This window comes from Pristis pectinata, chromosome 7 (genome assembly GCF_009764475.1).
Source record: "Pristis pectinata isolate sPriPec2 chromosome 7, sPriPec2.1.pri, whole genome shotgun sequence".
NCBI classification, from domain to species: domain Eukaryota; kingdom Metazoa; phylum Chordata; class Chondrichthyes; order Rhinopristiformes; family Pristidae; genus Pristis; species Pristis pectinata.
In genome coordinates, this window is record NC_067411.1 from 63772708 (window position 1) to 63796333 (window position 23626).

The window sequence follows — 23626 nt, forward strand, 5'->3', positions numbered from 1 at the left end:
AGATTAGTGAGGCCAGATTTTCCATGCACAAAACCATGCTGACTTCCCCTAATCAGTCCCTGCCTTTTCAAGTGATCATTAATCCCACCGCTAAGAAATTTTTCCAATATTTTCCCTACTACTGATGAAAGGCTCACTGGACTATAGTTTCCTGGCTCATGCTTACCACCCTTTTTGAATATAGGACTAACTTTAGCTACCCTCTAGTCTTCCAGTACCTCACCCGTGGCTAAAAATGACACACAAAATCTCTATCAGAGCCCCAGCAGTCTCTTCCCTTGCTTCCCATTTCAATCTGGGATAGATTTCATCAGGGCCTGGGATTTGTCCACCTTAATATGCATCAGTATCTCTAGCACTTCTGCTTTCATGATACACGCATGTTCCAGGCTATCAGTTTATTATTTAGTGTTTCCAGATGCTCCAGGCAATCTTCATCTTGCAAGTAGTTGCACGCACTGACTGGAAGTACTTCTTCAGGTTTGATCATGGGCTATTTTGTCACATGATAGTTAACAACAGATTACAAACACTATTCTACTTACTTTAGTCAAATGTCTGACTATGATTATATACTGAACAAAATGTTGCAATGATTTTGTTTTCATTCTGGTTTCTGGCCCTGCCACAGCACTGGAACTGTCTTTAATAATGTTACAAGTAAAGCCCCATATGACCTTGACTGTGAGTAAATTGAGGAGTAACTATTTGCCACTGTGATTGCTGCCTTCTCATCGCTGATCATCAAAACAGGTGTGCCTCAAGGCTGCGTGCTTAGCCCCCTGCTCTACTCTCTATACACATGTGACTGTGTGGCTAAGCACAGCTCCAATGCCATCTTCAAATTTGCTGACGACACTACTGTTGTTGGATGAATCACAGGTGGCGATGAGTCAGCTTACTGCAGCGAGATAGGTCACCTGGTTGACTGTTGTCACAACAACAACCTCTCGCTCAATATCAGCAAAACTAAAAAGCTGAGTGTTGATTTCAGGAAGGGGAAGAAGAGTGAACATGCACCAGTCTACAATGGGGGATTGGCAGTGGAGAGAGTCAGCGGCTTTAAATTCCTGGACACTGACATATCGGGTGACCTGTCCTGGGTCCAGCACATAGATGCAATCATAAGGAAAGCATGCCAGCGTCTTTCCTTTCTTAGGAGGTTAAGGAGGTTCAGCTAGTCACCAGACATTCTAACAAACTTCTACAGATGTACTGTTGAAAGTATCCTGACTGGTTGCATCATAGTCTGGAACGGCAATTCGAATGCACGAGAACGTAAGAAGCTGCAGAGAGTAGTGGACTCTGCCCAATACATCATGGGCACATTCCCTCCCCACCATTGGTAGTATCTACAGGAGGCGCTGCCTCAAGAAGGCAACATCCATCATCAAAGATCCCCACCATCTGGGCCATGCCACATTTTTGCAGCTACCATCGGGCAGGAGGTATAGAAGCCTGAAGTCCCACACCACCAGGTTCAAGAACAGCTACTTCCCTTCAACTATTCAGTTCTTGATCCAACCGGAAAACCCTAATCACTGCAGTTTAGCAAAACTATGATCCGTTTGCACTAAAATGGACTTTATTTTTTTGTTCTAGTTGTCTCTTTTCTTGTAAAAATTGTGTACAATTTTATGTTTTTCTTGCGATTGCTGCATATATGATGCTCTGTGCCTGTGATGCTGCTGCAAGGAAGTTTTTCATTGTACGTGTGCATATGACAATAAACTCGATTTGACTTGACTGCTTTTTCTTACATCTCCCTAGACCATTCTCTGTCTCAGATTTATTGTGTCATTTCTATCAAAATATTGTATGAGCAGAACTTTTACATTATTGAATATAGGTAGGACTGAAGGGATTTCTCTCAGTCTTCACCACATGCTCTGTTCCCTGGCCACCTTTGCCCTCCTGGGAAACTTGGTGCTGACACTGATATACTACTGAGTCTTTGATCACATATCAACTCCTTCACTAAAACTGAGCACATCCACTTCTGTTACATTGCTTGACTCTACTTCTTCCTTGACTCATCTATGTGAAACTCACTAAACATGACTGTTCCATGTCCTCCTGGTCAACCTCCTGTCATTAGCTTCTACATTATTACCACCTTTAGGCCATCCAAACTTTGCTAGCTTGTATCTTAGCTCATTCCAAGTCTTGCTCACCAGTCATCCCTACTTTAGCTCCTACTTCACCACTACCTCAAATTCTCCCACTTTAAGTAAACCAACCCCACTATCTTGCCTATTCTCTTTCCCTTTCCTAGCCTATCTCTCTTTCTCTCGCCATTTTTTTTCTTCCTTCCTTCCCTCCCCCCATACCGCTTGCCTCCATACCTTTGACCCATCCCCTGGTGGATCTGCTCTCCCACCTCCCACCCCCCCCCCATATCTCTTACCTGCATCTACCTATAACCACCTTGTGCCCACCCCGCCTCCCCTCTTTTATCCACCTATCATTGCTTTGTTTTTCCTCCCTATATTGTGCTTCTCCTTTTCCTATCTTCAGTCCTGAAGAAGGGTCCTGACCCGAAACGACTGTCTGCTTTTCTCCACAGATGCTGCCTGGCCTGCTGAGTTCCTCCAGCACCTTGTTTTTTTTTAATCTAGATTCCAGCATCTGCAGTCCTTTGTTCCTCACCTCAAATTTTAAGATCCTCATCTTTGTTTTCAAGTGCCTCTTTGGACCCACCAACTCCCTGCAACCTTATCCATTGGTAGAAGCCTTTTAATTCTCTTTTCTGATTCTGTTCTGTGAGTTTCTAATTTTAATTGCTCCCTCATTAGCACCCGTGCTTTCAGCAGCCCTAGTCCTAAATTCTGGAAATCCCAACCCTAAGCCTCCCTGCATTTCTATCCACCTCTTCTCTATTAAGTTCCTAAAAACCTGCTTCTTCTTTGACTAAACCTACACTGATATTTCCTTTAATTGTGTAGTGCCAATTTCTGTCAATTTTTCTTTGGTACCACTCCAGTAAAATGCTTTATGACAGTTCAACATGCTAGCGGAAAGCTGATTTGGTTTGTAAGATATAAAGATTTCATTCAGATGCTTTAAGCAAATCTGGGTAACTCAGTTTTGGGTTGATGCTTAAGTTTTCTCTGGAAAGTGATTTCCAGTTCCAAATCCTTTCCTCCTCATAGTCTTCTTTTCCCCCTGCTGTTTGATTTTATTTTTAACATTAACTTAGTTATCCTTTGCTTGAAAAATCAAGATGTAGAATCAGTCTGGGTGGAGCTAAGAAGCACCAAGGGGAAGAAAACATAAGTGAGAGTTGTCAATATGCCTCCAAACAGTTGTGGTAATGTAGGAGATGGCAACAAACAGGCAATTGGAGATGCAAGCAACAAGGTATCACGTGACTGACTTTAATCTACAAATAGACTGGTCATACCAAATTAACAATGATACTGGAGGATCAATTCCTGGAGTGTGTACAGAATGTTTTATCTTAGACCAGTATATTCAGGTGACCACTAGGGATCAGGTTATTCCAGATTGGGTACTGTGTGATGAGAAAGGGTAGCTAATAATCATGTTGTGCAGAATCTTTTAAGGAAGAGTGACCATCACATGATAAAATTCACCATTAAGATGGAAAGTGATGTAGTTTAGTCCTAAATCTAAAAGGAGACCATGAAGTTATGAGGTATAAGTTCGCCATGATAGATTGAAAGGCATAACAGTGCAAAGGCCAAAGCTCACATTTTAGGTATGAATGTAGGAAACTGCACAAGTTAAATATTCCAAAAACACAAAAAGAAAAGAAACCCAACTATGGCTAACAAAAGTAATTAAGGATAGAATCAGATCCAATATGGAGTCATATAAAATTTCCAAAATGAGTGGCAAACCTAAGGACCGGGATCAGCTCAGAATTCAGCAAAAATAGATGAAGAGATTAAGATAGCAGAAATGAAATATCAGAGGAAACCTGCAAGAAAGATAAAAGCAGACTCTAAAAGTTTCCAAAGAAGAAAAAGATTAATGAAGATGTCCTACAGTTATAGATGAGAGAATTTATAATGGGGAATAAAGAAATACCTTGTGTACATCTTCATAGAAGAGGACTTGAATAAACTCCCAGAAATGTTAGGAAGCCAGAAGTATCATGAAAAGGAGGAAATGAGTATTAGCCAAAATAAAGTGCTGGAGAAATTAAATACTCCAATGAAAATCTTCATCCCAGACTACTTAAAGAAGTAGCCATTGAAATGATTGTCATCTTTCCATATGTTACAGATTATAGAATAGTTCTTGGAGTTGGGGAGAGCACAGTACTGTAGCAGTTAGTGCTACTGCCTCACAGACCAAGGTACCTGGGTTTGATCCTAACCTTGGGCATTGCCTCTGTGAAGTCTACTCATTCTCCCAGTGGCCTCATCAGTGCCCTGGTTTTCTCCCATATCCCAAAGATGTGCTAATGGGTTAATTGGTGACTATAAATTATTCCTCAGTGTAGGTAAATGGCAAAACAATCAAAGGGCATCTAAAAAAAGAATAATTTGCAGCGCTACAGGGAAATACACCTGATGACATTGCTCTGTTCAGAGGCAGCATGGGCACTTAGGGTGAATAACCTCCTGAGTTGTAATAAGTAAATAATATTTCACCAGAGATCTGCACATATAATCCCCATACTTACCAAAAGAGGGAGAGAGACGATGGAAGCGCAGACCAGTTAGATTGTGGAATTTTCCCTTCTACTGATGTTAAGCTACTTATAAAGGATATCACAAAAGGATGCAAAGAGAATTGAGTAAAGGTAACTACAGAGGCATGAGAGAGGAGCTGGCCAAAGTTCAAGATCACAAGACAAAGGAGCAGAAGTAGGTCATTCGGCCCATCGAGTCTGCTCCGCTACCTCTCCATGAGCTAAACTATTCCCATCTAGCCCCAATTTCTGGCCTTTTCCCCATATCCCTTGACACCTTGACTAATTAGATACCTATCAATCTCATCCTTAAACACCCCCAAAGATCGGGCCTCCACAGCTGTATGTGGCAACGAATTCCATAAATCCACGACCCTCTGGCTAAAGAAATTTCTTTTCATTTCTGTTCTAAATGGGTACCCTCTAGTTCTAAGAGAGTGCCCTCTAGTCCTGGACTCACCCACCAAGGGAAACAGCTTAGCCATATCTACTCTGTCCAGTCCTTTCAACATTCGAAATGTTTCTATGAGGTCCCCTCTGATTCTTCTGTACTCCAGTGAGTACAGTCCAAGAGCCAACAAATGCTCGTCATATGTAAGCCCTTTCATTCTGGGAATCATCCTCGTAAATCTTCTCTGAACCCTCTCCAACATCAGTACATCCTTCCTAAAATAAGGGGCCCAAAACTGCACACAGTATTCTAACTGAGATCTCACCAGTGCCCCATAGAGTCTCATCAACACCTCCTTATTTCTATACGTTATACCTCTCAAAATGCATGCCAACATAACGTTTGTTTTCCTTACCACCAATCCAACCTGGTGGTTAACCTTTAGGGTATCCTGCACGAGGACCCCCAAGTCCCTTTGCACTTCTGTACTTTGAATTTTCTCCCCATCTAGATAATAATCTGCCCGTTTATTTCTTCTTCTAAAGTGTACAACAGCACATTTCTCAACATTGAATCTCATCTGCCATTTCTTTGCCCATACTCCTAAACTATCTAATTACCCCTGCAACCTTCCTGTTTCTTCAATACTCCCTACTCCTCCACCTATCTTGGTGTCGTCTGCAAACTTAGCCACAAAACCATTTACTCCATAATCTAAATCATCGATATACATAATTGGAAGGGGACCCTAGCAGGGATAACGGTAGAGCAGCAATGGCAGGAGTTTCTGGGAGTAATTCGGAAGATGCAGGATCAATTCATCGCAAAGAAGCAGCAGCATTCTAAAGGGAGAATGAGGCAACCGTGGCTGACAAGGGAAGTTAAAGACAGCATAAAAGCAAAAGAGAGGGCATACAATATTGCAAAATTTAGTGGGAAGCTAGAGGATTGGGAAGCTTTTAAAAACCAACCAAAGGCAACTAAAAAATCAATAAGGGGAGAAAAGATGAAATATGAAGGTAGGTTAACCAATAGTACAAAAGAGGATACCAAAGATTTTATCAGATATATAAAGAGTAAAAGAGAGGCAAGAGTGGACATTGGACCACTGGAAAATGGCACTGGAGAGGCAGCAATGGAGAACAAAGAAATGGCAGATTAACTGAACAAGTATTTTGCATCAGTCTTCATTGTGGAAGACACCAGGAACATGCCAGAAATTCGAGGGAGTCAGGGGACAGAAGTGATTGTAGTCGCTATTACTAAGGAGAAGGTGCTTGGGAAACCGAAAGGTCTGAAAGTAGATAAGTCACCTGGACCAGATGGTCTACACCTCAGTTCTGAAAGAGGTAGCTGAAGATATTGTGGAGGCATTAGTGGTGATCTTTCCAGAATCACTAGTTTCAGGAATGGTTCCAGAGAACTGGAAAATCACAAATGTCACTCCACTCTTTAAGAAGCGAGGGAGGCAAAAGACAGGAAATTATAAGCCAGTTAGCTTGACTTCAGTGGTTGGTAAGATGTTGGAGTCCATTATTAAGGATGAGGTTTCTGTGTACTTGGAAGCACATGATAAAATAGGCATAGTTTCCTTAAGGGGAAATCTTGCCTGACAAATCTGTTGGAATTCTTTGAGGAAGTAACAAGCAGGATAGACAAAAGGAGAGTCAGTGGATGTTGTTTCCTTGGATTTTCAGAAGGCCTTTGACAAGGTGCCATACATGAGGCTGCTAAACAAGATAGGAGCCCATGGTATTATAGGAAAGGTACTAGCATGGATAGAAGATTGGCTGACTGGAAGCAATAGAGTCGAAATAAAGGGGGCCTTTTCTGGTTGACTGCCGTTGACTAGCGGTGTTCCGCAGGTGTCGGTGTTGGGTCCACTACTTTTCACGTTATATGTTAATGATCTGGATGATGGAATTAATGGCTTTGTGGCCAGGTTTGAGGAGGATGCAAAGATAGGTGAAGACGCAGGTAGTCTGCAGAAGGACTTGAATAGGTTGGGAGAATGGACAAAGAAGTGGCAGATGGAATACGGCGTAGGGAAGTGTATGGTCATGCACTTTGGAGAAGGAATAAAGGCGTAGACTATTTTCTAAATGAGGAGTGAATTCAGAAATTGGAGGTGCAAAGGGACTTGGGAGTTCTCGTGCAGGATTCACTAAAGGTTAACTTGCACATTGAGTCGGTAGTAAGGAAGGCAAATGCAATGCTCGTGTTCATTTTGAGAGGACTAGAATATAAAAGCAAGGATGTAATGTTAAGGCTTTATAAGGCATTGGTCAGACCACAGTACTGTGAGCAGTTTTGGGCCCCATTATCTAACCATACATCCAAGGAAGAATGTACTGGCTTTGGAGAAGGTCCAGAGGAGGTTTACAAGAATGATTCTGGGAATGAAAGGGTCAACATATGAGGAGTGTTTGATGGCTTTGGGCCTGTACTCGTGAGAGTTTAGAAAGATGAGGGGGGGCATGGAGAGGATGTTTCCAGTAGTGGGAGAGTCTAGGACCAGAGGGCACAGCCTCAGAATAGAAGGGTGTCCCTTCAGAGTTGAGGAGGAATTTCTTTAGCCAGAGGATGATGAATCTGTGGAATTCATTGCCACACACGGCTGTGGAGGCCAAGTCATTGGGTACATTTAAAGCAGAGGTTGATAGGTTCTTGATTAGTAAGGGTGTCAAAGGTTACGGGGAGAAGGCAGGAGAATGGAGTTGAGAGGGAAAAATAAATCAGCCATGATCGAATGGCGGAGCAGATTGATGGGCTGAATGGCCTAATTCTGCTCCTATGTCTTATGTCTAATATTAACAGGATTAAAGAAAATCAACATGGATTTACGAAAGGGAAATTGTGTTTGACAAACATACTGGAGTTTTGAAGATGTGACTGTAAAACCCACACTCAACCTTTCAGAAACAGCTTCTTCCCATCCAACATCAGATTTCTGAACAGTCCATGAACCCATGAACACTACCTTGTTATTCCTTTTTTCACTATTTAGTTACTTTTTTGTAATTTATAGTAATTTTATGTCTCTGCACTGTACTGCTGCTGCAAAACAACAAATTTCATGTCATCTAAGTCAGTGATAATAAATTCGATTCTGAAGGGAAAACCAGTGAAACGTGGTGTATTTAGATTTTCAGAAGGCCTTTGATAAAGTCCTATATAAGAGGTTGTTGCGTAAACTTTTAAAGTAAATGAGATTGCATATAATATCCTGGTCGAAAGACAAGAAATAAAGAGTAGGAATAAATGGCTGTTTTTTTTCAAGGAAACTAGTGTCTGTGACTAGTGGGGTATCACAAGCTTCTATGCTTGGGCCTACAAAATGTATCAATGACTTGAATGAGGGAACTGAATGTAATATTTCTAAGTTTGCCAATGGCTATCTAATTGGTTGGTTTGTGAGGAGGATGTAAAGAGGCTTCGAGGCAGCTTAAACAAGTTGAATTGGTAGCAAAAATATGCCAAATGCATGTTTATTTTGCACAAATACTTGTGACATTTTCCAGTTTGGTATGAAAAACAATGGCAGAGTATAATTTAAATAGTGATAATTTGAGAAATGTTAATATTCAGAGGGATCTGGCTATCCTTGTTAATGAATCACTGAAAGCAAACAGGTAGGTACAGCAAGCCGTCAAGAAGGCAAATGGTTTGATGGCCTACATTGCAAGAGATTTTGAATGCAGGAGCAAGAATTTCTTACTACAATTACACGGGATCTTGGTGAGACCACACCTGGATTACTGAGAGCAGTTTTGGTCAAAGGATAGAGTTGCCATAGAGGGAGTGCAGTGAAGGTTCATCAGGCTGATTCTTAGGGAGGCAGGATTGTCAGGCGATGAGAGATTGGGTTTAGAGGTTAGAAGAGCAAGAGATGATCCCATGTGAATGTACAAAACTTTGGCAGGCTCAATGAAGGAAGTATATTTTCCCTGACTGGAATCAGGGTTCATAGTCTCAGGATATTAAGAAGATATTTAGGGCTAGGATAATGAGAAATGTCTTCATTTGGAGGATGGTGAACCTGTGACATTCTCTGCCATAAGGCTGTGGATGCCAAGTTGCTGCAAATACTTAATGAGGTGATGGATAGATTCCCAGATGCAAAAGCTATCAAGGCCAGGGAAAGAGGATGGGAATATGGTATAGAGACAGAGAATGATAGCATTAAATCATGGAACAGGCTTGAAGGGACACTTGGCTTACTCTAGCTCCTGTTTCAATGACATCCAAGTTCCACCCTCATCCTAATTCTGCACTGGAAAAATGAAAAAAAACTATAAAGGTTTATTCTTAAGGCAAAAAACTGCAGATGCTGGAAATCTGAAATGAAAAAAGATGGCCAGTCTTAATGGTCTGAATTTGATTTTTGTGGTTCAGTATATAATCCGGACAGTTCTATGTGCACTTGGCTGTAATATTTTCATTTCAACCAGTATTGCCCCTAATGACAGACATTTTTTTTGTCTTGTTCTTCATCATAAGATTTGGAAAGCAGTAAAAGTTGAGACCTAGCCACTGGTGCAACACTTCTGCCATTCATTAATCTCAAAACGCCCAAGCAAATTGGTGATTTCACCTAAAATGAACAGCTGCTCTAATTTCAAGTTGGTTCATTATTGGATTAGAGTTACCAAAAAAAATGACTTGAATGCAAAACATACTTTTTCTGTAATTTGGACTCAATATACATCAATTTACTGGAACAGTAGAATTAACACTGTTGCTTGGGCTTAATCAGTTGAATTTGCTAAATTCTACTCGTTTGCATCCTCTCAGAGTAAGCTTTCAATATTCAGTCTAATCTGAATCATAAATGGCATTCATTTCAAAATAAAAACAGAAAATGCTGGAAGCACTCGGATCAGACAGCATCTGTGGAAAAGAAACAGAAATAACAGTTCTGTCAAAGAGTCTTGTATGTGAAACATTAACATGATTCATAGATGCTGCCTGAACTGTTGAGTGTTTCTAGCACTTTCTGTTTTTATTTCAGATTCCCAGCATCTGTAGTTTGTCTTTTAAATTTAAAATTTTGAGTTGATCATGGTGATTCCTCCCCTGTCAACTTCATGGCCCTTTCTGTTTTCTTTGTCACAGTTAACCAGGGCAATCTTTTCCACTTAATTCTCTCTGTTCTCACTCCCTCTCGCTCTATACCTTTTGCATATTATAACAAAATGCAGAGTCATAGCAAATTTGGGTAATTCAGTTCATCGGTTGTTTTTAGGTGGCTGAACTTATTTTTCTTCTAAGGATGAGCCACTGGTTTTGATTTTTATTGTTATAAATTCTATACTTCCTATTGTTTACTGGCAACAGCATCTCTACCTCGGGGGTCGAGAAAACAACATGCATAATCAACTTCCAACTCCTTTCTGCCCACGTTATTGTTCAAAGAGGCCGCATGAGTGGCAGAGGAGCTTTCTACATGCAGTGCATTAACCTGATGACATTTAATTTAAGTAAAGAATGTACTGATTGTTTTGTATTTCCTGTATATATTTTGTGAAGAAGGTTTATTTCTGAAATTAAAAAAACTTGCTCATTTTCCACTCTCTAAATTTTAGATCATCCAACAAGTACTCTCTTCTGTACTAACTCCTGCTTGCCTGCCATCCCTCTTTGCCTATACTGAATCCCCAGATGTCACGCATTTAGAATTCTCATCCTGGTTAACTTACCCCAGTGCTTTGTCTTTATCCTTTGCTGTAACCTTCTGACCCTTCCTCCTGAATTCCCCAGTCTTTTAACGATCACTTGCATCCCCATCCCTTTGCTGGTGACTGTGCCCACATCCACCTGGAATGGTATTCTCAGACATCACTACCATTTTCTCTTGCTCTTTCTAATAACAAAATCCCTTTCAAACATTTGTCCTCATTGTTTCAGATTCACTGTCTATTTTTTAATTGTACCTCTGCAACAATTTGATACGTTATTCTACATTAATAATGGTTTTTAACAGCAATTTTCATTTAATTTCTATGCTTAAAATATTACAAAAAAAATGTCCAATAGCAGTTGCAAACTGTTAATCTCCTTCCAAAAACAGCAAAAGGAGGAACAGAAAATTGGAATGATTTTGGTTGCATGAGTCTCAAGGTGATATTGTGAATTGGGACATGTAATGCACCACTGTGGTAGGACAGGGGTTTAAATCTGTGATTTCCCTAACAATAGGCTCAGAAAGTCAGTTTGAGTATCACATTAAGGGACAGGGTTGAGAGGATATTGAGGAAAGGAGTGAACAGGAAACTCCTAAAGGCGTTTTAACATGGGTGAATTGGGAAAATATGCAAACATATTTTCTGTTGAATATCATAATATATAATGGAAACTATAAGAACTCTAAGTAGAAAAACACTATAATACAAGTCTCGTCGTGGTTTTGAAGTTTCCTTTAGGGTCAGCAATGTTAAATGCATTAGAACCCTGTTGACAGATTTATTGTTCCATCATATATGCAAGCAACAGTGCGATAATTTTGACAACTACATTCCTATGCCAGACCTCTCCCACAGTTGTAGGCTCTGCTTAGAAAGGGAAAGACGCGATCTGAAGATGACTGCTATCAATTTTGTGTGCTTTAAGTCTTTGATTTTAAAGTAGTAAATTGTGGATTTTTAAAAAAAATTAATTTCTTCACAAACTGTCAATGTCTAGGTGATTTAAACATAGGAAACCGGATGATTTAAAGGTTGTGTTCTGTCAAGAAAGTAGTTGTCCTTTTTTTGTGGGGGTGGGTGGGTGGAGGGGGCCATTTCTGAGATGTTTCATGTCTTGCTGCTCTCTATCCTTTGAGTGATTCCCGTGTCTTTGAAACTTGTTCCCCAAGGAAATTTTTATTTTAAAAGCACAGCAGGTTTCAACTGAAGATTCACAACAGATCTAGTTATACAACTAGGCACTGAGGAATGGAAAACAGTTTTATACTCCTACCTTAGGGTTTAACAACACATCTTTCAACTATGTTGTCTGTAATATTAACTTGCACAAGTTTGAGAAAAGATTTGATCTAAGAGATTTGTTGGTGTAGATTTTCCTTATAATTTGCCATTTTCTCATGCTTCTGCCTGGATTCAATTCTTTCCTTGGGAATCACGAGTAAGTTTAAAAATAAAAATTCTGCTATGGTTAACAGTAATTCAGTAAATTCTGGCTATAAAACCCTTTTAAGTATTTGATAGATAAACATAAGATGAGAAGCGGTATTCAAGAAAGTAGTAGGGGTAACTAAGTACTAAGTTCTACAATGAAACTTAACATGTAACATCCAAGGCCGAATCAAAATTACCACTATTTATAGATATTAAACTCGATGTGAGTGCAAGTAGATAATTTATCTTTGTCTGTCTGTGTTAGTTGTTGAATTGGAATGCCTGATTGTTTACTTAGACCAATAAAATCTTCAAGGCTTTGAACATTTGAACAGAACACTGTATGAACAGTTGGGACAGGCACACTGACAAGTCTTGTACAAAACTTCAGCTAAAGTAAATATCATGCATTTGCTCAGCTATTTAACTTATCTCACCACATGGAAGCCTCTTTGCTTCCTCCTCATACTGGCCCTCTCCAGGTTACAAATGTCTGACTTATGGACACCCTAAATATCCCTGCCCCTAGCTCCCATTATATTATTACATTCAAAAGTCTGATGTACATGCATATGTTTGTTCCTACGAATGGCAGAAGTAGTTTTCACTCTCTCTGTCTTTCTCTCCACTTTTAGTAATTGTTCTTTCTTTATCAGTCAAATGAGAGCCAGTCTTGGAAATAAAAACCCATTTGCATGTAAACTCCCCGCAATAATCAGACATGATTGACTATTAAGAATGCAGGCTGCCAGTTTCATCGCAGGAGGCCACTTAAGAGAGTTGCTTTGGAAATTGACAAGCAGTCGCTTCTATTGATACTTGTGAAATGATACTCTAAACAATGTAACATCCACTGATACTTCAAAGCCATCAAAACCAGCCATTGAATGTGGGACATCATGATTCTGTACCATTGTAACTAGGCAGGGGAAGACGATAAATAAATATTCATGTTAATTGGCCCTCGTCAACATTTTTCATTATAGTACTGTGGATGTATGGTTACCATATTGACTGATTTTGTGAATCTTCCAACGTGTGGACATCTGCAAAAACAGAACCTACCCATAACCAGGGGAGGCCTGTATCCTATATTCCTACTTGACTTTCTGTTGTTTACATATTTGGAGAAGCCACATTTAGTTCTCTCTTCCAAATCATTGATACACCTTGTGACAGCTCTGATCCTTGCAGCACTCCATCCAGAAATAGATGCACTTGTTCCTACTGTTTCCACTCTGTCAATCAATTCTCAATCCATGCCTGTATATTACCCCCAGTCCCAATGGCTTCACTTTTGCATGCTCACTTCTTCTGGGGGACCTCATTTAAAACCATCTTCAATTCCAAATAACCATATCCACTGGTTATCCTTAATTATTCTAGTGATTACTGTTGCAGGTATTCACCCTCAATAACAATAATTGATTAGGCACAAAGAGAATCTGTATTAACTGACAATTACCTTTATTGGTTCAGTTAAAAACATGCAAGTCATTCAAAACTAAATGGCTGATCATACACCCACTAAGTTTCTCTGACCTTCCTTGAACAGTCAAAGAATAGAAAAGGTAATACCTAGGAATAGTGGTTTACGCTGGCCAGGTGTTCCTCTTGATCCCAATGTAATCTCCACGTTTCCAACATGGGGTCATCCAGTTCAGCGATGGCTGGTCTCCAGAGTTTTCGCTGCTTCTGCACCAGAAACCCTCCATTCTTATCCTCTTATCAGATCGAACTGTTGTGTTCTGATTTTGTTGGCTCAGGCTAGCTTATGTCAGCTTCTCATTGGATCTATCCCAAAGCTACAAACAGCATTACTTTATTGCTCTTCCACCAGACTTGTGCCTCAGGTAACTTTCTTCTCCCTGAGTCAGGCCAATTCAAACCAGTTTAGCTAGGTCAGCCAAACACTGGGTTCAGGTTACTTCAGGTCACAGGCTGTTCTCTCTATAAATCTAATTTCTACCTAACCAAATAAATAGCTCCTTATTTGGAAAAGATCTCTGGTTTAGCAGATTATTGGTAGGGACCTCACTGTGTCCACTTTCAATTGCTCTGATCAAACCGTCCCTGCGCAAGAACCAGTTCACAAAATGGTGCCTGCAAGAACAGTCTCACAAAATGGCAGCCTCCATAGGCTTACTGCTTGGTAATTATTTTTTTGAAACAATGGGTATACATTTGAGATACGGAAGTAAAAGTATCAAGGCCTGGAGTATTGTAATTAGCCAGCAGTTTGCAGCTCATGTTATATGAGCTGGAGCAGAAGAATTGATCAACTCAAAGACTTGCTTGGGACCAAATATCATGCTGGAAGTAGGAATTCCTGTTAATGAGCATCTTTGTAATTGTGTTACCAGATGAAAGGCAAGTGATAACACTCCATAATCTTTACCCAAAAAATTCCAACTAACCCCTCTCTTAAAAGGTCAGAAGTTGTGATGTTCGCTAACTATGGCAGCAGTATGTATAATTCACAGTTCTTCAGGGAATGAAGTATGTATTCTGTCCTTGTGCAGCAACAGGCAAAGGGTAGGAAGTGGCAGTAACTTTTACACCACATAAGTATCAGGGAACAGTAATTTCTGCTAGTGAAAGTTTCTAAAAACGTCCCTTTTAGTTATTAAATCCATTATGATTGCTGATTTTCCTAGAGATCGCTGTTGATAGTAAACTTAACTATAGCAACCAGTTTCCAGCTTTGGGAATACCAAGCTACTGTCCTTAATTCTAGAATTAAAAAAGTCATTAACACATTTAGGCAAATGTGGATATTCTTTAATGAACCTACTTATAATATCATCCAATTTAGTTAAAACATTTTGTGAGGCTTCATTTAAAACCAAGTAGTAGTAAAATCAGGGGATGAAGTAAGTTTTAAATAACACTATCTTTTGGGTCAGCTTAAGCCGTACTTTCAGGAGGTTTTGATCTCAAATGAGGAGAAATTAGAACAGATGGTTAAAAGTTTGGTCATACTTTAAGGATAATCAGGAAGGAATGTGTGAATGGAGATGAAGTTTAGGGTGAGAATTCTAGAATTGATGGCTGTCAGAGGCATAGCCAATGAAAGTACAATCATGAAAGCTAAAGCAAATTGAGAGAGACCAGAAATGGAGCAACATAGATATCCTAAAGATTGTGGAACTGAAATTGAACCTAATAGAAGGGGTAGAAATTATGGTCATAACTACCAACTTATAGACATTTGTGAGTTCTCTCTAGTTTTCTACACTTAATCAGTGAACTTTAGTTAATTCAAACCTGAGTATGCAGTATTAAGAGCTTTGTTTCTAAGACTGTAGTCTCAAATGATCCAGAAGACATTTAGATTTAGTATGTATAAAATTTAAACCAGACCAAAAGCAATACATGAAAGTATTGTTAATGCTACACTATTTAATGACATACAAGTGGCATTATGAAAAGTATTCGAGATCAAATTAGCATAGTTTCTTGTTATGAAGGTAACTGCATTTTATTGTATTCAACACTTCCCTATGATGGGCTCTAACACACAGATGAAAATCAAAATAATACAATGATTTGTGTTTCATAAGACAAAGTTTAATTGCATAAGTAAATTAACACTCATCTGCCTAATGTAGTCCAGGTAATGCTGTGCAAGTTCAAAGGAAATTGAAAAAATCTGTATCAGAAATTTCTCGTGAATACAGTAAAACATTGTTCCAAAACAGTTTTTTTTGGCAACGTTAAAACATAAGCAACTATAGGCAATTAAAAGACCGATAGACACCTCTATTTTGCCATTATAGTTCCAATTAATTACTTGAGAAACATAGACACCTGTAAATTGGGTCCCATGTTACAAGGTCCCACATGCAACATGTTAAATACCATATTAATCTGTATTTGGGATTTTTGTTTGATGATTAAATATTGGCCAAAAGACATAATTCACCCACTTTTCTTTGAATAATGTCATATAACTGAGATATAATCTTTGACATATAACTGAGTTAGTATCCTAGTTTACTGCATCATCAGAAATAAATCATTGAACATAATACTGGAACATCAGCTTGGTTTTATTCAAGCATCTAATTGACAGGTAACATAGCTACTACTGAGAATTTAACCTGGAGAGTGAAGATGCCTGGTGTTCAGATGCTTGGGGAGTAAGGAGCAGAGCAGCTAGATGTGAATCCAAAGTAAATTAAGCAGGCATAATCAGAAGGAGTCAGTTGGATGCCTTCTGAATTAGATCACGTATACTGTAATAGAAATGATAAAGCACCTTCATCTTAAGGCAATAAGAGATATGAGCAGTTCAGTAGCAACAACTAGAGGCAGAGTCAGATAACACAGAAACACATCCTTCAGCCCACCGTCAAGTATTTATCAATACTAATCCCATTTTCCAGCACTTAGTCTGTGGCCTTCGATGCGTTGGCAATTCAAATGCTTGTCTTGATAAAATTTTGTGAGCGTACTTAACACATCCATCCAGTCACTTTCCAGATTTCAATCATCCTCTGGATGGAAGTTCTTCCTCAGATCTCTAAACCAGTACCCTTTAGTTTTAGATATCTCTGCTACTCGAAGAGCTTCCTACCATCTACCCTATCCACTGCTCCTCATAACTTTGCATCCCTCTTTCAGGTTCCCCCTTCCCCACAGCCACCTACGCTTCAAGGAAAACAATCCCAGCCTGTTCCATCTTTCCTCATAACTGAAACATTCCATCTCAGGCAACATCCTGGTAAATCTCCTTTGCACCCTCTCAGTGCAATCATATCCTTCTTGTTGTGCAGTGACCAGAATTGTACACAGTATTCCAGCTGTGGCCTAACCCACGTTTTATACAGTTGTAACATAATCTCCCTGCACTTCATTGCCCAGGGCAAAGAATAATATCAATCCCTTGCCCTTTAGCCACTTAGTCTGTCTGTGCTGTCACCTTCAGGGATCCTTGGACATGTGCACCAAGCAGTACCTGTATTCTCTAGGACCCTACCATTTGCTATGTATGTCCTACCCTTACTAGTCTTCCCAAAATGCATCACCTATTTTATGCATTATTCTTAATGGTCTAGGGAATTAAAATTACCTGTGGTTTTATTTATTGGCTTGAGCTCACAAGAAAATGGTTGAAGCTACCTGGGAGGGTGTGGGTGGGTGGGTGGGGTGTGGGGAAGGGGGAGAAAAAGATTAACAAATGGGAAATGTTCATCCTGTAAATCTAATTCTGGTCTCAGATCGAAGACCAGTAACCAGCTCTTGACTACACCATTCAAATAACTAATATACTGGTTTCTTATAACTTTGTAAAACATACTGAAGGTGCCATTCACTTTATTCTTTGCTCCCCAAAAAATCCATTTTTTATTTTGGCTACATTATTTAATTTTCATATTTCCATTATTTGCTTTATTGGATTTACAATATTTACTTCAGGTGAAAGTGACATCTTTATTCTCTCCTACTCTTATTTATATAATTTTGATTACATCCCATGTTGGATTTGTAACCGTGTGTGAAATAGAGTTTGATATGGCATAACATGAGGTTAATTTTGCCATATTTACAAATCCAAATGACCAGATCATTTACTATGTTCTAAACTTGAGTACAAACACTTCAAATTGCTTGAGAGAAGTTACTTGGGACCTCCTTAGTGCAAGAGGTTTAGACAGGGCAGAATTTATTAGGTGCATGCAGGAGGGTTTCTCATATCAGTATGTAGATAGTCCAACAAGAAGATGGGCTGTACTAGACCTGGTATTGGGAAATTAGCTTGGCCAGGTGACTGATCTTTCAGTGGGAGAATGGTTAGGGAACAGTGGCCACAACTCCTTAAGTTTTAAGATAGCTATAGATAAGGATAAGCATGGACCTTGCAGGGGAGTATTAAATTAGAGCAGGGCAAACTACGAGAGTATTAGACATGAATGAGGGAGAGTAATTGGGAACAGCTGTTTTTGGGCATGTCCATATCTGGAGGGTGTTTAAAGACAGACTGCACAGAATATAGGACAGATATGTTCCAGTAAGAAGAAGGACAAGGATGGCTGAGTAAGGGAACCTTGGATGTCAAGAGAATTGGCGAATTTGGTCAAGAAGGAAAATGAAGTGTATGTAAGGTTTAGGAAGATAAGATCAAATGGAGCCCTAGAGGATTATAAAGAAGTTAGAAAAGAACTCAAAAAGAGGATTAGGAGAGCCAGGTGGGGCCATGAAAAGTCTTTGGCAAGTAGGATTAAAGAGAATACTAAGGTATTCTATTACATACATCAAGAGCAAGAGGATAACAAGAGAGGGGGTAGAAACACTCAAGGATGAAGGAGGGAACATGTGCTTGGACGCGGAGGATGTGGGAGAGGCCCTAAATGAGTATTTTGCAAAAATATTTACTAAGGAGAAGGATATGGAGATTAGGGAGATCAATGTGGAGCATGCTAATGTGCTAGAACACTTTGAGATAAAGAAAGAGGTAGTGCTGGGTCTGTAAAGAGTATTAAGGTGTATACATCCCCAGGGCCGGATGGGATACATCGAAGGTTGTTGGGAGAGGCAAGACATTTCTGGATCTTTGACCAAGATCTTCGTGTCCTCTCTAGCCATAGGCAACCTCCTGTATGACTGGTGAGTAGTGTTGTTCCATTATTTCAAGAAGGGAAATAGAGATAATCTTGGAAACTATAGACTGGTGAGTCTCACGTTAGCGGTAGGGAAGCTACTGAAGAGTATTCTTAGGGATAGGATTTATGAGCATTTGGAAAACCATGGCCTAGTTAGGGACAGTCAGCATTGTTTTGTGCGGGGCAAGTCACGCCTTACCAACTTGATTAAGTTTTTCAAGATGACAAAGGAAACTGATGAAGGTAGAGCTATGGATGTTGTCTACATGGATTTTAGTAAGGCGTTTGACAAGGTCCTCATGGGAAGCTCATCCAGAAGATTAAGATGCATGGTATCCACAGCGAATTGGCCATTTGGATTCAGAATTGGTCTGCCCATAGAGAACAAAGGGTAGTGGTCAATGGGACTTATTCTGGCTGGAGGTCTGTGACTAGTGGTGTTCCACCGGGATCCGTACTGAGACCTCTGCTGTTTGTGATGTATATAAATGACCTGGCTGAAAATGTAGATAGGTGGATTAGTAAATTCACAGATGATACAAAGATTGGTGGTGTTGTGGATCGTGTAGAGATTGCCAAGGGATACAATGGGATATAAATCAGTTGCAGACATGGGTGAAGAAATGGCAGATGGAGTTTAATCTAGCCAAATATGAAGCTTTGCATTTTGGGAGATCTAATGTAAAGGGACAGTACACTGTTAATGGAAAGACCCTTAACAGTGTTATGTACAGAGGGATCTTGGGGTCCAGTCCACAGGTCCTTGAAAGTGACTGCACAGGTTGATAGGATGGTAGAGAAGGCTAATGGCATGCTTGGCTTTATTAGTCAAGGCATTGAGTTCAAGAGCTGAGAATTTATGTTGCAGCTTTATAAAACTCTAGTTAGGCTGCATTTGGAGAATTGCATTCAATTTTGGTCTCCCCCCATAATAGGATGTGGAGGCTTTGGAGAGGGTGCAGAAGAGGTTTACCAGGATGCTGCTTTAATTAGAGGGCATGTGTTAGAAGGAGAGGTTGGACAAACTTGGGTTGTTTTCTCTGTAGTGGCGGAGGGTGAAGGGAGATCAGATTGAGGTTTAAGAGATTATGAAAGGCATAGATAGACAGCTGATATCTTTCTTCCTGGTGTAAAATGTCTAATACTAGAGGGCATTCATTTAAGGTGAGAGGGGATAAGTTCAAAGGAGATGTGTGGGGCAAGTTTTTTTTACACACACAGAGTGGTGGGTGCCTGGAATGTGTTGCCAGGGGTGGTAGTGGAGGCAAATAGAGGTGTTCAAGAGGCTCTTAGATAGGCACATGGATGTACAAAGAGGGATATGGACATTGTGTAGGCAGAAGGGATTAGTTTCATTAGACATTTAATTACTAGTTTAATTAGTTTGGCACAATATTGTGGGCTGAAGGGCCTGTTCCTGTTCTATGTATATTTGGAACAGACTACTTCAGGCCTTGCATTGTGTGATAAAGGAATAAGAAACTATTAGGCGCAGTGATAATATTGATGAAAGTCTGTACTGAATTTAAGAGTGACATACTTAAAGTCAAAACTGGTTTTGTGTGGTTTTAATCACTGTAATTACTTGAGGGAAAAAGATCCATCCGTGGCTAACTAAAGATGATGTAAAAGATTAGATTGAAAGTTTATAATGCTGGAGACTGGTAAAACCACATATTTTATAAAGCATCAAAATCAAGAGGGGAAAATACCATGAGAAAAGGTGACCAATAGAATTACAAGGAATCATGATATCTAAAGTACGCAATAGAAAGAAAAAAACAAAATTAAAAATAGATGCCTTAGAGGCAAAGACTGGAGAAATTATAATGGGGAATAAGGAAGTGTCAAAGATGGAGACCGACAAAAGTGTTACTGTAGTAAAATATTTTATGCAACCAAAGTAGTTATGGGGGCTGGAATTGAGGAAAACGCACCAGCGTGACGAACTTCAGTCCGATTAATTTCCTCAGTACTTAAGCTGATGAATCCCCTGAAACAAATGAATTACATCCTGGGGCTTTGAAAGAGCTGCAGAAGCAATGATCTTCTAAAATGGTGCAAATGGATTGGAAAAGAGCAAATATAACTAATTAATCATTCTTTTTTTAAAATGAATGTTAAGTTCACTGCAATTAGCCTGACATCAGCTATCTGGAAACTGCTGGAATCCACTATTAAGAAATTGATAGAAAAGTAGCAGGATAGATGAAGGAGGAACTAGAAACTAGAAAGCACTCAATATACTAAGCAAAAGGATTTTGTACAAGAACAAGTCATTGGATAACAAGTAATAATCAGTGGAAATAATGGATCATTTTCAGTTTTACAGACTACTGCCAGCAGGGTAATGCTGGAGCCTTGGTTGTATTGATAATAATGAATAATCAACAACAATAATTTTCAACATCAAATAAATATAGTTACAGCCACTAAGAAATCTAGAATATAAAACTCTTCCTTTCGGACTTTGATTGCTGTCAGATTTCAAAAGTGTGGGATCTTTGACACCAAGCAACGGTGACATCACAAAAGTAGCAGAGGAAGCTGAATTCTCAGGCACCAAACCAGAAAAGAACAAGTAATAAAAGCACATTTCAAGGGAATTTTACAATTTCTTTCAGACACTGACAGTCCTTGTCTAATTACCAATTTCTTATTATTATGCTGGAGAGAACTGCAAAACAGTATGCCATGTAGAGGAACCATTGAAGACATCTTCTGGAGTTCCACATTTCACTCTAAAAAAATTCTTACACCAGAACTTTGCGAAGTGGTGAACTTCAGTTATGAATATTGCAAAATCCAGAACAATGACTTGAATCAAGGGGCCAAATGTGGCACAGATCTTGCTTCTGCATCCAACTTTTGCAGATTTCCCAACTCTCAGGCTAGGAAATCAGAACTTTTTATTTGATTTAATTTAGTTTAGTATGTTTAAATGCAAGTGTGTTATTTGTATGTTTGAATCTTGTCATTTTTAAAAATGTTATTGTAACATTTTTACTTTTAAATGGGTTTAGATTTTTGTATGAATATTGAAGGCATATACTAATATTCTATAACGTTGACAGCTTTGACAAATGATGAATCGTGGCTGGTCTTCACCAGATGCTAAAACCATTCAGTGCAACCATTCACTCAAACTGAAAGAACTGCACACCGGTGTGCATTGCTGATTTGCTGGAAGTGATCTCTCAGAGGAAGAAACTTGTGATCTTGGGTAGCCTTAGATCTGACCACATGTATTTAAGTTTGCTGATATTGCAAAGGTTATTGAGAAGAAAGGTGCTGTCGGCAAAGTGATATCATGAGTGATAACTTGGGGGCAGATAAAGTGCAATATGGCAAAGTATGAGCTTGTTTATCTTAGTGGGAAAGAAAAACTGCCAACACTCAGCCAATCCAGTGCAAGGAAGTCTCGGGCCTAATTTGGATACTAATGCATCTGTCAGTCTGTTCCATGATTGGGATCCACACAGAGGCCAACAATAAGGCCAGTCTTACTAAGAAACCCTAGCATGCCTGGCATTGGAGCACAGATCCATTCATCCCGGTGGAAAATCTCAACCTGGAGACTGTGGAAAGTAAGTGGTTTAACTGTTTTAGGTATTAATGCATTATTTTGTTTAATTTACATGACAATTAATAAAGGTCTCCAAATACAGGGGGTATTTAAACAACAACAGAAGGTCTCTCAGAATAGACATGAGATTCTAACTCTAATTTTGTCTTGACACCCTTTGATAGGAGACAATCTGGGGACACATGTTTAAGCCTCAGGCTCAGCTTCTGCTGAGGCCTCACTGCCCCTGTCACTTAACTTCCTGGAATGAAGGATAGGTAAAATACGTCTTTTGCATCCAGACCAGGTGAGTGTGGGTGGGCAGGGACTGCAGACTGATTCCAGGCAAGGTGCTTCAAAATAATCTTGCCCATTTTTTTGAACATTGGAAATATATTAAATGATACTTTGCAGAGGGCTTTAGGTGTTTTTGCGCTTAAAACACAGAAGGTAACATGCAGCTAATAGCAAGTGACTAGACAGGTAAGTGGTGTTGGCATTGACTGCAAAAATACAAAAGTAGGACATCTTGGTACAATTGTACAAGGCACCCCTAAGGTCACAAAAAGCAAGAAACTGCAGCCTCTGGACATCTGAAATAAAAGAAATTGCTGAAAATACTCAGGTCAGGTGCTATCAGTGGAGAAAGAAAGAGCCATCTAAACTGAGAAAATTTAGAAAAGAATATCTACTTGAAACATTAACTCTGCTTCTCTTTGTACATTTGCTACCTGAACTACTGAGTACTTTCCACCATTTTCTGTTGTTATTATGGGTAAGGCCTCATCTGGTGTACTGGTCAAGAAATTTTATACCATCCTTGATGGTACTGCCTTGTAGATTCATTGAATTAATTCCTGAGGGATTGCTGTCTGAGAAGAGGTGAGTATCATGGGCATATTCTCACTGAAGTTTAATGAGTTAACTAACTGAAACATGTAAAAGCCTTTCAAACATATTTAAGGGATTTTGTCTCAAAATAGGATTTGAGAGTTTAGAACTGGATATTTCTCATCCAAATTAAACCTTTTGGTGGACTGTGACTGCTCAGTCATCAAAGTTGAGATGGATAGGTTTTTGGAAAGGAATTGAGGGATGTCGGGATCAGGTAGGAAATTTAAGCCGACATGTAGAATCGGCTATAAGCCTACGGAACTGTGAAGAAGGCTTTAAGGACTGTATGCCATTACTACTTCACTTGCATTCTTAAACCTTTCTTTCACAAAAGGATGAGAAGGGAAAGTGGACATTTTCTTTACTCCACTGATAGGACTACACCACCTGCAA